Here is a 13290-nt window from a genome sequence, read left to right on the forward strand (position 1 = left end):
GAATATGGTTCTTGAAGTTGATAAAACTGAGGCTAAATGAGATGAGGTGACCCCCCCACCATTTTATACTTGATGTGAAGGGGCGAAGCGGGTCAGCTGGGAATCACACCCAGACTTCAGCCCAGTCCCCAGGCTTAGTCTTCCTATCTTGTCAAATGGTGGTCTGTGTACCAAGGCTGGCCACATCTGTCCTGGAAGGCTTGAGGGATTGAGGGCTATCCTCCTCAGAAGGACAGCTTTTGGAACTACATGGTACAGTGTGGTACCAGGAGCCCTCTCAGGCTCGGAAATCAGACTAGGGCTGCTTCTATAGCCATTCTGGGTGCCCTGGGGCTTCTAACCTGGGAGGTTTCTCTTGAGGTATGCTTGGCAAGCCTCTGGCATTTGGTTTTTGAGAGTTCTCTGGTTGTGGAGTATTAAGAGAATGCTTTCAGAGAAAAGTAGGGGGGAGGGCCTGTACTCCGGCCTTGGACTTTGAGTCTTCTGTGTTGGCCTAACCTAACTTCTATCAGGTGCCCTCTCCTGCGCCAGTGATCATCGCCTTCAGGCTTACATGGAGGAGGGGTGGGTACTTGAATAAAATTGGAGTTCTGTTAGAGATAGGTGAAAATGGAAAGTAAGCTCCTACAAGGTAGAGACTTTGTCTTTCTTTTGCTCTCTCTCTTCCCAAGGCCAAGAATGGTGCCTAACACAACAATAGTAGTCATTCAGTAAATGTCAACAGAGAGCTGATGATTGTGGGAGGTGGCTGGTAGATGGGCAGACTGCGGTGTCAGCTGCCCTTGGCTGGTATTGTTGATTTACTACAAAAAACATCTTACTCATCCTGGTTAGCTCTTCTAATAGATCTGACTTTCTGGTCAAATCTCCTGGAGAGTTCAGTGATGGGAGAAGCACTCTGCCCAAGCCCTTATCCAAGGAGCTCATTTACAACGTGTATCTTTTGGACTTTTCCATTTTAGGGAGGGGAGAAAAAATGAAATAGGTAGTAAATGATTTTAAAACATCCCTGGCAAAAAGAAAACCCATTTAGACCCAAAGTTGTTGTTCCTATGAGAGATTTTTGCCTTGATGCATTACCAACATAGAGTAGGTCAGTTCGCAGGGAGGCTGCCCTGGCAAAAGCCCCTGTGGTGAGGACCAGACAGAAGGGACAGCAAACCTCATTTGAGGGTCAGGGATATGTCTTCACTGGAGCAGATTCCAGGCTGCCACATCCTCCAACAAAAGGTCCTGCAGAGGAGACACGATGAATTTACTCAACAAATAATGAGTGCCAGTTGTGTGCCAGGGGCCATTCTAAGAGCTGAAAATCAGCAGTAAACCAAACAGCTTGCCAGGATCTGTTGAGTAAAGGCACGTGATACTTTCCAGCCTGTGAGCCTGAGATGGGGATCTGCTGGGGTGTCCTGTGTGAGATGTGGGAGACACTGCAGACATCATAAATGAGCCATTACAAAGTGGTAGCTGGGTGAGTGTGGGAGAGACAGCAGGCGTAGAGGTGAAGAATGCTGAGGGGAGGTGGTGGAGGGGCAATCTGTTTATAGGATGCTTTGGAAAAGCATGAGTGAGAAGGTAATGTTTGAACAAAGATCTTTTGCAGGAGTCAGACAATGAGCTAGAAATTTTTGCATACAAGGGATTATTGGATAATGCAATTGGGATCCACACCTATGGAGGGGTGAGGGAGGCAGGACCAGGGAGAGGGAGAAGGTGAGCCGTGACGCAAGCACAGCAAAAGCTGCAGTGCCCCTGTGGGCCCAGGAGAGCCTTTTAGACTGTCCTGAGCTGGGGTGAGGGCCCAGGCCTGTGCACTCCTGCAGCCACTGTCACTGGATGTGGGCTGTCTCGGGAAGGGGTCTCACCTTGGTCAGAAGCAGTTCTTTCCTTGAGGGTAGGACCTACCCAGGTAAACACTCCTCTGGGATCTGTTGGGGGCTGCCAACTCTCCACAGCTAGCTAAGGGAGTGTGCTTTAGTCCCTGGAGGGAGGAGACGTGGGCATGATACCATGGCATCCACTATAGGTGTGATGGAGGTGAAGAAGACACCTATAGTGTCTGAGGGGAGAGAATTGCTGACAGAGAGAATGGCTAGAACTTGCCTGGAGGGTTTGAGGAATAGTAGGGGTGTTTGTGGTTGCAGCAGTGCAAGGAAAGAGCACCAAAGATGAGGCCAGAGAGCTAACAGCTAAGTGCCTGGGAGGGCCCAGGAGGCTGCAAAAAGACCAGAATTCTCTCTGCTGTGGGAGCGGGGGACTACCATGATCTGATATGGGTCTTAGAGGGCTTGCTGGCCTACAGTGGGACCAGATTGGGTGTGGAGGGCAAGGGAGGGAGCCAGGGGACCAGTTATAAAGTTGGAATAATCCAGGTAAGAGATGATCATAATCTGGACTAGGGTGGTGATGACTGTGATGGTAAGAAGTGTTCAGATTCGGTGTGTGTATGTGTGTGTGTGTGTGTGAAAGAGAAAATAACTTACTCTCTAAGTGAAAGTCTTAGCACTGTATTTTTTTTTTTTTTTTTGCAGTTTTTGGCTGGGGCCTGGTTTGAACCCTCCACCTCCAGCATATAGGGCCAGCTCCCTACTCCTTTGAGCCACAGGCACTGCCCAGCACTGTATTTTTTGTTCATTGCAAATAACTTCTGGCTATGTGTGTTTTATTAGTGACGTAGACTATTTAAAAATTAGTTAAGCACAACAATAACATTAAAGACATTTTTCAGGGCTTCATTTCTTAAGATTTGACATGGGAGTTTATGCATTTACCGTATTCACTGATAATTAGAATAGCAAGAAAGAGACAGTTCATAGTTACCTCTATCACCTTAATTTCTGTGTTAAATTATTTTTCTGGCACTCAACATTGAATACTAGTTGCGTGGTCATACCTTGTTTTGTTTTCTCTCTATGCAAGCTTAGATATGTGAGGCTTGGAGGAAGGCTTAAAAAGAATATGTTCACAAGATAATTTGCCTAGTTTATTAAGATTAAAATACTTAAGAGACAAAACAAACATAATCTGTGGTCTTTTTTCCCAGTTTAAAGAAAAGGAGAAAGCTATTCAGCACTTTAAGACAGGTGGGGAAATTTGAATATGGACTGGAGTAGTAGGGAATTATTAATTTTGTTAAATGTGATAATAATGTAATTATGGGCTTGGTGCCCATAGCACAATGGTTACGGCGCCAGCCACATACACTGAAGGTAGCGGGTTTGAACCCAGCCTGGGCCAGCTAACCAACAGCTAAACAATTGCAACAAAGAATAGCCGGGCATTGTGGCAGGCGCTTGTAGTCCCAGCTGCTTGGGGGGCTGAGGCAGGAGAATCACTTGGGCCCGGGAGTTTGGGGTTGCTGTGAGCTGTGACGCCATGGCACGCTACTGAGGGCAACATAGTGAGACTCTCTCTCTCAAAAAAAAAAAAAAAAAAAAAGTGTAATTATGAAGGAAAATGTCATTTGGAAATGTGTTAGATTTGAAATGTTATAATATCTGTAATTTACTCTAAAATAGGCCAGAAAAAAAGAAATGTATACAGATGAGGCAAATAAAGCAAATTATTGATAAAAAAAAAAAAGAGAGAGAATTTATGTATTACATTGTATATATATTATACACAACACATGTTCTGTTTACATATGATTTACGTACTAAAATGCCCGGACCTTAAGTGTGTAAGTTGATAAGTTTTGACAAATGCATGCATATATTTTATAACCTATCCCCAGATCAAGGTAAGGAACATTTGCATCTCCCAGAAAGGTTGGGTTATGAATATATGGGGAAGGTAGAGTAACAGAGTGGGATGAGGAGCATGAAATAAGAGGACAGAAGGATGAGATCCACGTGAAAGGCAGAGTTGCTCTTAACTGGGATCAATGAGACAGAAAGGAGCAGATTTGGGAGGGAGGATCCAGGACTCAGTTTTAGGGTGCACCATGTGAGGCCACTGCACAGGACCTTCCCCAAGCAGCCGTTTGGTGAGTGTAGCCTAGCCTTCATTTGGAAGGCTCTAGAGTTCTGTTCCAAAGCTGTTAAAGAACAGGATAAATATCTGCTTTATCTAGTGACAATTGCTGTACATGATTGTACTAGATATGGGTCTGGATAATACAGTAGTTTATGATTTGGTAACTTTTAATTTATAAAATATAAAATAATTTTTCTTAAAAAAGTAATAAATATTCAATTTAGGAAAAATTAAAAAAAGGATAACAATTTGTTAAAACTTTTTATGTGCTCTTTCATCTTTCAGATCATTGGGGAAAAATAACTGAGTAAATTGGTGATTTTAAAAACATTTTGTTTAGGGTACACACCTTATTATAAAAGTGTCTGAATTTTTTAAGACCTTAGCCAAATCCCTATCAGTCACCATAGCAAAACTAATGTTTTTGATGTGTAGCCTCCCCTACAGACCTTACATTGTACATGTAACTGGAATAGCTAAAATGTTGCAATACATTTTTTTCACTTAAATAATGTAGTAGGTTTGTTATTTTCTTATTTGTGGCTGTTGTTTTTTGTTTGTTTGTTTGTTTGTTTTTGTGGCTGTTGTTAAGCCAATAGATTTTTCTCCCTGTGAGAATGTAGCTGTTAATTTTCTAATGGAAGTTGGTGGAAGAGGTTAGTTTGGCAAAAGTAGAGGAAAAAATAAAGAAACAATAACTGCTACCAAAACCTTCTTGATTGTGTATTGGCAAATGCTACAGGAGGATGATTAAGGTCTCTAAATGATACACCTGTGCCTTTTTTCTACTTTTAGTTCATGGCAAAAGAAAAACACAACAGTCATATAGTAGCTGCAGCTTCCTTCTTGTGCTATTCTGTCTCTCAGCCATCTGACACCTGTGAGATTTCATTGTGTGGTGCTTACTTAGAATACTGGGAGAAGTTTTCGTGGTTTAAAGTGGCCGAGATAACAGCAGCAGATGGCTCTGAGAGCCAGTCACGGGTGTGCTTCCTACCCTGTAGGGGTTGGTGAAATCTGAGTCTAATCACAGACTCAGAATATTGGTTGCAAATATTGGTACACCAGTGGCACTGAAGGTATGTTTGAATTCTGCCGTGGGCTTTCTCCAGCCATTCAACAGCAACAACCATTTCTCGCTGTGCCTCAGTGTACCATGCTGCAGCTCTGGGTACTGGGGATGAATCATTGAGTAAATTGAACAAAAATTGCTGAGCTCTTGGACTTTACATTCTGATGAGCAGAGTAGATAGACTTAAAATAAAGGTAATTATATAGTATGTAAGAAATTGCTAGAAAAAAATAGATTAGCACTAGGGAATTGGTTGTGCCACTTGGGGAAATACTACTTTTAAGTAGACTGTTAGAGTAGGCCTCAGTAAGAGGTGACATGGAGCAAAGACTCGGAGGAGGCAAGAAAGAGCCTTCTGGGCTGAGTGCAGGGCCCAGCGCACACCTGATGTGGTCCAAGAGCAGTGAAGCAGGTGCTGGGGGAGGGCAGGAGGCAGGTCAGAGAAACCCGTAAGTTTGGAGTGGCTGCTGTGCAGCGGGGCTGGATACTTCTCCCAGGGATGCCCTTAACTGCGATGGGGCAGCCATTGGTAGAGCAGCTTTGGTGGGAAGATCAAAAGTTTCCTCCCAAGGTAGGGTGTCTGGGGAATATACTGCAGGCTGTGCTGAGGTGACGAGCTTCTCCAGAGGAATCACTGGTTATGGATTGCACGCGTGGTCACCTGCCACCAGAAAAGAGTCCGTTTTATTATGGCCTAACCACTGGTGTTTGGATCCTTAACCTCTGTTACCTTTACGTTATCTGTTAGTTCATTCGCACACACATGCAGAGTTTTTAAAAAGCAGGACTTATTATTGAGATAATTATAGATTCACATGCAACTGTATGAAGCACTGAGAGAGCCCTTACGCACTCTCCCACTGGTAACATTTTATAAACACTATAGCATAATCTTACATTGATGCTACCTATTTTATTAAGATTTCTCTGGTTTTACTTAGACTCATTTGTGTGTGTGTTTAGTTCTGTAAGTTTTATGACCTGTCTAGGTTCCGTATGAATTACCATAGTCAAGATACTGAACATTTCCAAATTGTTATAATTATACCTACTTCCTACATTCCCCAACTTATTTTCTGTAATTTTTTAGTTTGGCTTGATTTTAATTATTGTTTTTATAATGGTGGTACATAACATATAACAAAAAATGCACTATCTTAATTATTTCTAAGTGTGCAGTTCAGTAGTGTCGTAATTCATATGGCTGTGCAGCCGATCCCCCAGAGCTTCATTTTGCAAAACTATACCGATTCAGCAACAACTTCTGACTTTCTCCTCCACCATCCCCTGGAAACCACCATTCTACTGTGTGTTTCTTTGAACGTGACTATCTTAGTTAGCTCATACGAGTGGAATCATGCAATATTGGTCTTTTTGTAGTTGCTTATTCCGGTCAGCGGAGTGTCTTTGAGCTCCGTCCACACTGTAGCATGTGCCCGAGCTGCTTTCCTTGGGGCTGAGCCTATCCTGGTATATGGCTGTACCATGTCTGTTCACCCCGTTGTCCACTTGCAGACATTTGTGAATAGCACTGCTATGAACATGGTGTATAAATATCTTTTCTGGACCCTGCTTTCACTTCTTTTTGGCATATACCCAGAAGTAGAATTGCTAGGTTATATGGTAATCCTATGTTTAATTTTTTGTGAAACTGCCATACTGTTTTCCTTAGCAGCTGCTCTATTTTACATTTCCCCCAACTCATCCTCACCAACACTTGTTATTTTCTGGAGTTTTTTGATAGCAGCCATCTTCTGAGGTGGTATTGATTTGCGTTTCTCTACTTGTTAGTGATACTGAGCATTTTTTCATGTGCTTGTTGCTCATTAATATGTCTTTTTTGGAGAAATGTCTGATTAAGTTCTTTGCCCATTTTTGAGTCAGATTTTGGGGGGTATTGTTTTTTAGGATTTCTCTTTATATTCTGGATATTAATCCTTTAACAGATATGTAACTTGAAAATATTTTCTCCCATTCTGTGGGTTGCCCTTTTACTTTGTGTCCTTTGATGCACAAAAGTTTAAGTTTTGATGAAGTTCAATTTCTCTTTAGTTTCCTGTGCCTTTGGTATCATATCTAAGAAATTATTGCCAAATCCAATGTTGTGAAGCTTGTCCCCTATGTTTCCTTCTAAGAGTTTTAGAAGACATAAAAACATTGGTCTTGGATTTATTTAGGTCTTTGATCTATTTTGAATTAATCGTTCTGTATGGTGAGGTAAGGGTTCAGCTTTCATACTTTAGCATGTGCAATTTCCCCAGCACCTTTTTTTCTGAGGCTTTTTTCCCCATCTTTTTTTTTTTTCACAGAGTTTTAAAATGGGTTTATTAAAGAATGTTCTTAAGAAGGCAACAATTTTTGATTTGTCATTTAAAAAATGTTATGGTTTTTCATGCTGTATAATAAAGGTAAGAGGCTACAGAGTCATAAGTTTCTTTCTACTGGAATTTTCTGATATAACACAGTGTAGTCATTTCAGCAATGCTAGAATAAATTTAAAAAAGTCTCTTCTATGCTTCTTTTCAAAAAATGATGAATAATAACAGGTGGCATAAAAAAGCCATTGCTTTCTATTCATTCTGTAGTACTGGAGCCAGTACTTTTACCATCACAGGCTACAATTTTCACTTTATCCACTTTAATAAGTTCTGTCACCTCTCTGAATTCAACATCGTTCAATACAAAAGTCCATACATTATCGAAGAATCTGTATGTATTTAGAGAGTCCCTGAAATTGACTCTGTTCCTGACTCTGAGCCAATGCTGAATTTATAGCCTTATCAAACTGAAGTAGAACTTGAAGGGCAAGTTGGGGGGTGATCTGTTGAGACTGTATAAGCTCATCTAGGCTCTCTTGTAGACTGTTTCCCAAAGTGGTATTTCTGTATAACTGATATGCCTTGGCTTTAGGAAGAAGAAATTGTTTTTGTTATTCAGGCTTGCATTGATGTCCTGTGGGAAAGGCGCCTCCCACCACAGAGTGGATAGAAGCAGCCAGGAGCACAGCAGGACCTTCCTACTTCCCGACCGCCTCCTCACTCGCCGCACAGCTTTTCCCCATCTTTTTATTTTTTTATTTTTTTTTTGAGACAGTCTCTGTGCCCTGGATAGAATGCTGTGGAGTCATAGCTCACAGCAACCTCAAACTCTTGGGCTCAATCAATCCTCTTGCCTCAGCCTTCCAAGTAGCTGGGACATGCACCACAACACCTGGCTAATTTTCTTATTTTGAGGACAGATGGGGTCTTGCTCTGGCTTAGGATGATCCCTGACTCCTGAGTTCAGGCAATTCACCTGCCTCAGCTTCCCAGGGTACTAGGATGAGTCACTGCACTCAGCTCCCAGGACCATTTGTTGAAAAGACTGTCCTTGGGCGGCGCCTGTGGCTCAAGAAGTAGGGCGCCGGTCCCATATGCCGTAGGTGGCGGGTTCAAACCCAGCCCCGGCCAAAAACCACAAAAAAAAAAAAAAAGAAAAGACTGTCCTTTACCCTATTGAATGGTTTGGCACTCTTGTCTAAATCAATTGACCATAGACACGAAGATTTATTTCTGGGCTCTCTTTTCTGTTCCGTTGGCCTATATGTGTGTCTGTGCTAATACTACACTGACTTGATTACCGTAGGTAGCTTTGTATTAAGTTTTGAAATCAAGAAGTGTGAGACATTAAACTCTGTTCTTTTTTAAGATTCTCTTGGCTGTTCAGGGTCCCTTAAGATTCCATATGAATTTTTAGGATAATTTTTTTTCATAATTCCTGCAGAAAAATGCCGTTGGGGTTTTGCTGGGGATTGTGTTCAGTCTGTAGGTCACTGTGAGTGGCCATGTCTTTCCGTTCGTCTGTCTGTCATCCTCTTCAGCAATGTCGTATTGCTTCAGTGTACACATCTTTTGCCTCCTTGGCTAAGTTCATTTCTAAGTGTTTTATTCTTTTTGATTCTGTTGGAAATGAAATTGTTTTCTTAATTTTCTTTTCAGATTGTTCATTCTTAGTGTATGAAATGCAGCTGATTTTTGTATCCTACAACTTTGCTGAATTCATTTTTTAGCCCTAACCGTCTTTTGTGAATCTTTAGGGTTTTCTACCTAGTTGTCTATTTTAAATTGCACACGAACTTTACAGATACCCTGTATAACATTGTCGTTTGCACCCACCTTATGTTTAATACTGTTTTGTAACTTTTTTCATTTCATAAACCTTTCATTTTCCCATTTTTAATTCTAAATTTACCAACATTGGTTAAAACCAAGCTCTCCTGGGCAATACAGAAGTGTTCCCAGAACACATTGCAGTAGAATGTGTGCACACATGTTCCAGTCAGATCTGCCCAATGAGCTGTCAGATGTAAATGCCCAGAGACTTGTTGGAGCCAAACCAAAGGTTTGTGGGACCACTGAGAGGAGACGCCCAGCTGATCCTGCTTGTACCCTCTCCACTTCTGTGGCCAGCTTCCTCTGCTCACAGTTTGAGTTCTATGTTTGGGCTTCCTCCAGGAACCTTCCCCTGATGTGAAGGAAGGAACGTGTCTACCTAACCATGTCCCATCATAATCTAGCCAGATGAAAGCATGTGTGCTGCTGTTGACAAAACAGCAAACCCCCAGGTAGTAGTCGGTGGCTGACTGTAGGGCTCTATCAGAAGAGTCTCAGCTGAGTGCTGTGTGTGAGCTGAGGAGGGTGACCAGGAGAGGGTCCAGAAGGGCTACCTGGGAGTGGGGCTTCGAGGAGAAATGCATGGACAGTAGCATTCTGGTCTGGAGTTGATGTAGTATTCTTGGCAATTGCCAGGTATCTCCACAGTCGGGTATGTTTTAATTTATCTTTTGTCTCTGTACAAAGGAAGGCCAGACGCAGGAGGTAGTTGTGAATCACTTTTATCACCGTCCTGTGCCACAGGAAAAGTAACTAGCCAAGCCATAAGATACCTCTCCTTGGCTTCACCTCAGAGAGCTCTTTAGAAGAGGCTCATTCCTGCTGGCATACTTGAGGTGGGGAGCTCTGGTGTCTTTGCAGGTCCACCACTATATTTCTTTCTTTCTTTCTTCTTCTTCTTCTTTTTTTTTTTTTTTTTTTGAGACAGAGTCTCATTATGTTGCCCTGAGTAGAGTCCTGTGTTATCGCAGCTCACAGCAACCTCAAACACTTGGGCTTGTCTCAGCCTCCCAGGAGCTGGGACTACAGGCGCCTGTCACAATGCCCGGCTATTTTGTTGTTGTTGTTGTTGTTGCAGCTGTCATTGTTGTTTAGCTGGTCCCGGCCGGGTTTGAACCTGCCACCCTCGGTGCATGTGGCCAGTGCCATAACCACTGTACTACGGGCACCAACCCCACCACCACCACCATATTTCATCTCATCTCCTGCACACAGCTAAGAAAGGAACATAGCACCTGTTATCACCTTTCACCAAAGCACACCCTGATCTCAGGAATACTAAAATGTAAAATGGTGTGTCTTAGAAGTAATGTTGATACGGCGTCTTAATCTGTTTCACAAGATGCTTGTGTCCTCCCCATTTTTGCAGATTAAGAAATGGGTGTTTGGGCTCGGCGCCTGTAGCTCACGCGGCTGAGGCACCAGCCACATACACCAGAGCTGGAGGTTTGAATCTAGCCCGGGCCTGCCAAACAACAAAAAATGGCTGAGCGTTGTGGCGGGCGCCTATAGTCCCAGCCACTTGGGAGGCTGAGGCAAGAGAATCGCTTAAGCCTAAGAGTTGGAGGTTGCTGTGAGCCGTGACGCCACGGCACTCTACCTAGGGCGATAGCTTGAGACTGTCTCAAAAAAAAAAAAAAAAAAAATGGGTGTTTGAGGAGATTAAACAGTTTGCTCAAGGCTATATAGGCAGTAAGCAACAAGGCTGAGGAATCAACCCAAGGAGTTTAATGCCAAAGCATTAAATTAGAGATTAGTATGATATGTATCTGTTCCCACCCCCATCTCCCACACTGCTGCTGTGGAGCCACAATGTGGATCAGACCTTGATATTCCTCTGCTTCAGAAGCATCTTCAGAGGAAGGTGTGCGCTCATGACTGGTGCCTGCGGGCCCTGGCCTTCTTTCCATTCTCCTCTCACACTTTATCTACGCTCTGCTCTACAGCAGCACGTCAGGTTACCTTGATTCCATGCCCCATCCCCTCTGCCTGAAATTCATCTCCCCTGCCCCACGCTACTCTTCTAGTGGACTTCTCCTCAATCTTTGGGACCCAGTTCAGCTGTTATTTCTGCAGGAAGCCCCAGGCTGAGTCAGGTGTCTATCTGCCTGTGAGGTGTGCATTACTGGACATCTTACATGTGAGATTAGTATGATATGTATCTTTACTTTCTTAGTGCTTAATCCAACACTAGGCATGTGGTAGAAATCCACAAAGGTAGGCTGAGTGAGAAAACATCCAGTGGACATTGAGTGGATGTGGCTCTCAGTGGTACCTGTGTACCTGAGCACAGCTCGGTTCAGCCTGTTTATGCTCTTGGGTAGTCAGGGGCCCATGACTTGCAGGTGTTCTGATGTGCTTCTTGAGGGTGTCTGTGTAATACAGTGTCTCACAGACTTGTGGAACTGAAAAGCACGTTGAGGGCCAGGGGATGCTCTGCCTTGATTGTCAGTTAAGACTGATATGCTTGGGCGGTGCCTGTGGCTCAGTGAGTAAGGTGCTGGCCCCATATACCGAGGGGGGCAGGTTCAAACCCAGCCCCGGCCAAACTGCAACAAAAAAATAGCCGGGCGTTGTAGTGGGCACCTGTAGTCCCAGCTACTCAGGAGGCTGAGGCAAGAGAATCGCCTAAGCCCAGGAGTTGGAGGTTGCTGTGAGCTGTGACGCCACGGCACTCTACTGAGGGTTAATAAGTGAGACTGTCTCAAAAAAAAAAAAAAGGTCATCTAGCTTTTTTTTATTTAAAATGACAGGTGCCCCGGTCAAGTTGTCTTAAGCATAAAAGCAAATGAATTGGCCTTTGGGATTATCTCTTATATGACAAAATTGACTGGCTTTAAACAACAATGATTTTATTATTTGCTTATAATTTTGTAGCTTGGCTGGGCTTAGCAGGTTCAGCTCATCTTGGCTCTTTGGAATCTGCGGGGATGGCTTGAACAGCCTGGGCTAGAATGTCTCACTGTGCCTGTGTCTGGGCCTTGGTTCCCACTGGCGTCTGGGCTCTTTGTGCTTCTCCATGGCCAGCTTGGGCCTCCTCTAAGCATGGTCTCAGGGTGGTTGGACTTCTCACATGACAACTAGATTTTTCCAGAGAGCAAAAGGTGAATTGCTAGACTTTCTTTAGTCCTAACCCCAGGACCAGAGCAGCATTGCTTCTATCACATCTCTTTGGTTAAAACGAGTCATAGGGCCAATCCTGATTCAAGAAGCGGAGCACATGCAAGGCAGAAGTCCTGGGGAGATGTGGTTCCCTGGGAGCTACAAAAGGAGCAAAGTAGGAGTCTCCCGCATGGACCTCAGGATGCAGGAGTGGGGAACCTGCAGCTTCTAGGCCACATGTGGCCCCCCTGGACTGAATCCAAACTTCACACAACAGCACTGTGAAAAATTTGGATTCAGATGAAAGCCTGCACTCAAGGATCCAGAAGGCCACATGTGGCCCCAAGGCCATAGGCTCCCTACCCTGTGAGGATGATGTTCAGTACAACTGTCCAAGGGCCCAGGCCTTCAGGTCTCCGACTTGTCCACACCCACTCCTTCCTAGCTTTACCTAGTGAGGCAGCACACCACAGCACCGAAAGCCTTGGGCTCCCTGGATGCCTGGACTCTACCAGACAGCTGCGTGGCCTTGGGAAACTTTCCTCACCTCTTGTGCCTATTTCCTCCTCATCTGTAAAATGAGCCTGTGAGAAGCATCTAATATCCAGAGTGGTGTGTGATTTGGACAATGACTAGGAGGCTGTGCCACCTGCCAAGTTGGAGAAGATGCTCAGGAGTGTGTTGTGGGTTGGGAAATGTCAGTCCTGGCCTTGGACATGCAGAGCTTCATGGGACGTGCCCCAGCTGTCATGGCTGTGGCTTTCCTGGAAGGCGCCAGGGATGGCCTGCTGCAGCCTCCGCAGGAGGCCCCACTTAGAGATGGCTGTGCTGATGGGACCCAGTTATCCACTTCCCACTGCTGCTGTCCTTGCCATGGGTGGAGAGGGGCTGCTCTTCACAAGACTGTTTTTGGTGCTTCTCTAATATCCTTTGGAGTCTGGCAGAACTCACTGTTAGGTGCCACAGTAGGTTGAGCGGCTCCTTACAAGC

General features: G+C 44.1%; 1 protein-coding gene and 1 pseudogene across 3 annotated transcripts in view; one reads left to right on the top strand and one right to left on the bottom strand.

Annotated features, from left to right (window-relative positions):
- The window catches only part of LOC128583337 (protein HIRA), a 106248-nt gene that overhangs the window by 7174 nt on the left and 85784 nt on the right, over nucleotides 1–13290 (top strand). The window lies entirely within an intron of this gene.
- Nucleotides 7354–7970, bottom strand: LOC128583417 (transcription initiation factor IIA subunit 2-like; annotated as a pseudogene). The gene has a single exon (XR_008379455.1). The product of XR_008379455.1 is annotated as a transcription initiation factor IIA subunit 2-like (transcript).

The sequence above is a fragment of the Nycticebus coucang genome, chromosome 4 (genome assembly GCF_027406575.1).
Source record: "Nycticebus coucang isolate mNycCou1 chromosome 4, mNycCou1.pri, whole genome shotgun sequence".
NCBI lineage: Eukaryota > Metazoa > Chordata > Mammalia > Primates > Lorisidae > Nycticebus > Nycticebus coucang.